Here is a 4,934-nt window from a genome sequence, read left to right on the forward strand (position 1 = left end):
TTGCTTATAATTGCCTTACGTAGTCTATTGTCGGCCTTTTTGAGCACATACAATAAATGTTTGTTCGCTTTCAAGCGACTTAGGCTCTTTTTTTAAACCATTTTTATTTGAATAGCACACAGAATATTCTGAATTAAAAATGTCAGATCTAAATCTTAAGAGATCGTCAATGCCATGAGTGAGATCAATAAGTAAATATCCGTGAGGTTGCTCCGTTACTTCTTTATATATTCTAAATAGCTCCGTTGGGTTTTCTGCGTAAATTTGTCTAGCTACACATTGAAATTGAAGCTTATCACGAGGATTTTTAAAAGCAACAATGTATTTGCTATTTAGTAAAATATCTCTGGTGTGCGAAGATTTATAAAAAAATATGTTCTGAGTTACCACTATTACTGATAAATTCCTATGGTGTGATCCTTTTGTAAACAGCTCACACACATTTTTATTAAAGGCTCCCATCATCAAGTCCTCCAATATTAAAAAAATTGGTTCATTCGTTTCATTTTCAACTGTTTCAGGGACTCCTTTAAAATATTCAACCTTTTCGAAATTGGGCTTGGCACTCTCCTATCCATAACACCAAATAATTCGATCTATTGAAATATTAAAAAGATCATTCTTTTTGGTGATTAGATTTTCTGTTTTTCCCGATCTTGAGGGTCCACAAATAAGCATTGTAAAAGGATGTATAAATTGTGTAAATATTTTTTTATAAAAAAAATGTATTTTATTCGGAATGAATTTTAATATATTATATTATTACTAATTTCTTATAAAATGTTTTTAAGTTACACTAGGTTTTTATACCCTTGCAGAGGGTATATTGATTTTAGTCAGAAGCTTGCAACGCAGTCAAGGAGACGTTTCCGACCCCATAAAGTATATATATTCTTGATCAGCATGACTAGACGAGTCGATCTAGCCATGCCCGTCTGTCCATTTTTGCGGGGATCATTTCCAAAAAAACTCATCAAAGAATCCATACTAAGAGACATCCTGATAGGACCATGAATTTTTATACCCATTACTCGTAGAGTAAAAGGGTATACTAGATTCGTCGAAAAGTATGTAACAGGCAGAAGAAAGCGTTTCCAACCTCATAAAGTATATATATTCTTGATCAGGATCACTTGCCAAGTCGATCTAGCCATGTCCGTCTGTCCGCCTGTCCGGATGAACACTGAGATCTCGGAAACTATAAGAGCTAGGCTATTAATATTAGGCGTGCATGTTCCTGAGCTTCTTACGCAGCGCAAGTTTGACTCAGTAGAGTGCCACGTCCACTCTAACGCCCACAAACCGCCCAAAACTGTGGCTCCTACAGTTTTCCTTTAGCTGAGTAACGGGTATCTGATAGTCGATACACAGTTTTGATGCTAGAATACAAATTTTAACTGAAATGTATTGTTCATCAATACCTATCGATTGATAGAAAAAAAGTTTGCCACGCCCACAAACTTCAAAAAATCGTAAATATGAACGTGGATATCGCGGAAACTATCAAGGATAGAGAATTGGGATCTCAGATTTAGATTCCGTAGCCTTGTGCGCAGCGCAAGTTTGTTACGCAAATATGCCACGCTCACTCTAACTCCCACAAACCGCCCAAGCCTGTGGTGCCCACAATTTTCATGCTAGATACAAAATTTTAACTGAACTGTATTGGTCTCGTCAATAACTATCGATTGACCCAATTAAAAATTTGCCACGCCCACTCTAACGCCCATAACGCTTAAATCTGTCTACCGCCGATAGGTGGCGCATTTCAATCTCGCTTTGCTGCTTGCATATCTCCATTTCCCTTTGGTCCCTTTAGCTGAGAAACGGGTATCTGTCAGGACTCAGGCACTTATATGCCTACGTAACAGAATTGGCGCCCAACGATAGGATTTTTCATATTCCTTAAGGAATATTATTAGGGTCAACTATCTCGATGCCTGCGGTATCGGAGTGGATGCACCTAAGTAAGGCAAAGCTTTCATCTTTTTTTGCAATAGGTAATTTGACTGTTTTATAGAGCAGGGAAATAAAATAATTTTAAATGCACGCGTACCTACTTATTTGTCAAGCTAGTAAATGTAAAGTCCCCAACTTCTGTGACTGTCAGTGTTGAGCGGCCGCTCAATCAGACTTCGTCTCAGAAGAGTGGCTTGACTTTAGGATGTTTTTTTATTTTTGTCTTTTATAACCGTAAAAGTTCCCTGTTTTGTTCATGGGTCAATTTACCAGAATTTCCTTAAATCGAGCAATATGAGTTTTCTTTATTATTACACTATAAAACTACGTGCTGAACGACTATTTGTTGAAATTAACGTAAATACAATTTATATGTGCTTTCTGGCCGACGCCCCGACGTTTGATAGGTTCGAGTCCAGAAAGAGCAGAAGCGCAAGCATTACTGTAACGCATTTAGCAGTTGCGGTGGGGGTCTACTGTTCGTTTGTCGATCCAGGACAGAATGGGGGTGGGGGAACTGACAGGAAACGCAAAGCCAACGCCCCACGACGTACTAGGCATTTGTCCGGTCGTTTGATTGGTTTGAGTCTTTGCGGTTTCCCTTGACCATATTTGGGCGGTGGACGATTTTTAGTTTCTCTGGCCGACGCCCCACAACGTATTAGGCTAGTTGGTCAGATCGTTTGCTTGGTTCGAGTCCAGAGAAATAGGAGACGGTTGTGGAGCCCGAGAATCAGAGATTCTGAAGAGCGATTATGTCTCCGGTATGCACAACTTGCATTTCAAACTTAAGCATTAAATCGCTGAAGATGAATTTGTTGAGCTTTTGAAAGACAACATGAACTCCCAGATGGGCGGCTTGCTGCTAACATCCCCATTAACTTCGTAAGCGGAACTCAGAAGGGACGGTCTCCGAGTGGACCGCTGTTTAAAAAGTACTGCGAAAAACATACCCAGTACTACAAAGCTTTCCTAATAGTACAAACGTTCTTACACCTTATAAACATATAAATCAAACATTTTTAATAAATGTGATTTAATCGGTCGTCAGTTAGATCAAAAGAGGAAACATCATAACCCAAATTCCATGCGCCATGTTTATGAAAAATACTAGAGTACATAATATACCTTTAACATAAAGCAACAGCAGTAAAGATATCAGCCCGGACAGCTCAGCCGATAGGTTATGGTCCGACACACTTAGACCTCTATGGGTCCATTGTGATACCGCATGATCTCGTTATTCCTTCTCTAGGGTCCCGTTTTTAGTAGTTTCAACCTGTGTTAAGCTGATCAGCATGTCTTCCACCCAGAAGACTTAATAAAGGCACTTATGTTTTTGAGATTAATCTCTGATATTTCGGTAAGATCGTCGATGAAGGGACTTCTTAAGTGTTTCAGTCTGAGTCTGCATAGGGCTGGGCAGAAGCAGAGAAGGTGTTCTACCGTTTCCACTTCTTCCTCATCCCTGCAGCTTCTGCAGAAATCATTTTGCGGGGCTTTTAGCCTGCCGGCATGTGCGCCAACAAGCCAGAGCCCTGTAAGAGCTCGAATCAACATGCCACACTCTTTGCGGCTGAGTTTGAGTAATTCCGAAGTTTTTTTGTTGTTTATCAAAGGCCATTTCTGGTGAGAGATAAGACACTGTGGTGCGTTTTGCCAATGGGTGTTGGCTAGTGTGTTAAAGTAGTTCTTTATTTTTAGCTTGCATGTTACCATAGGCATACCGACATTCTCCTCTCCTGGGAGGAGAGGCTTGGTGGTGCCCTACCTGGCTAACTCGTCAGCTATGCAGTTGCCTACGACGTCCCGGTGATCCGGAACCCATATTAGGCTGATAGTAAACTGATTAGCCATCTCGTAGAGAGATCTGCGACAGTCTGCTATTGTACGGGAGTTGGTGTTTGTCAAGTAGATCGATTTAATAGCCGCTTGGCTGTCACTATATATGTTTAGGTGTCCTCCTTGGAGGCTTAAGTTCCCTAAACAGGTTAGTGCTTCTTTTATAGCGTGGATCTCCGCCTGAAAGACGCTACAGTGGTCCGGGAGCCTGAATATCTTCCTGATATCTAATGGTTCGGAGTATACACCTCCGCCAACGTGTCCTTCTAATTTGGAGCCCTCTGTATAGAAATAGATTGCGTCCGTCGTGCCCTGTCGGCTCTGCTCCCATTTCCCTCTATCTTGAATCAGGGCCTCAAAGGGTGTGTGACTATATTCAATGGATTGGCATAGATCCGTGATCTTCGGAATCGATTTATCATGCTGGAGAACTTTAGCATGGCCATAAAATTTGGCTTTCCACTGCCCTGTGTCCCTCAGTCGAATAGCTGCCGATTTGGCAGTTTCCATGCCTGCTAAGTCCAGGCATGGGAGGTTAAACATCGCATTCAACGAGTCATTCGGGGTGGTTCGAAGGGCTCCACTAATACACAAAGCCGCCATTCGCTGTACTTTGTTTAGAGGAGTCAGTATGCATTGTTTGTGCAAGGAGGTTCACCACAGAGCCACTCCGTACAGTAGGATTGGCTTGACTACCGCTGTGTATATCCAGTTGACTATTCTAGGCGACATGCCCCATCTTAGCCCAATGCCTTTTTTACAGGAGTAATGTGCAATGGTCGCTTTCTTGGTTCTCTCTTGGTTGTTTAAGCCCCATTTGAGGCGCTTATCTAATACTAACCCCAAGTACCTGGCGTGATCGCTAAAAGAGAGATTACAATTGTTTAGAATGGGTGGGATGAGCTGTGGAATTTTGTATCTATTTGTAAATAGAACTAGTTCTGTTTTCGAGGGATTTACCCCGAGTCCGTTCGCTATCGTCCATTCCGATAGTATTTTAAGTTTAGCGGTCATAAGATCGCAAAGTGTTTGTGGATATTTTCCATTAAAGATGATGGGTATGCCACAACCTTACAACCGCCTCTTTCCAGAATCCGCAGTAGTTTATTTACTGCGATATTCCACAAGAGGGG

Source organism: Drosophila subpulchrella, unplaced genomic scaffold, assembly GCF_014743375.2.
Source record: "Drosophila subpulchrella strain 33 F10 #4 breed RU33 unplaced genomic scaffold, RU_Dsub_v1.1 Primary Assembly Seq78, whole genome shotgun sequence".
NCBI lineage: Eukaryota > Metazoa > Arthropoda > Insecta > Diptera > Drosophilidae > Drosophila > Drosophila subpulchrella.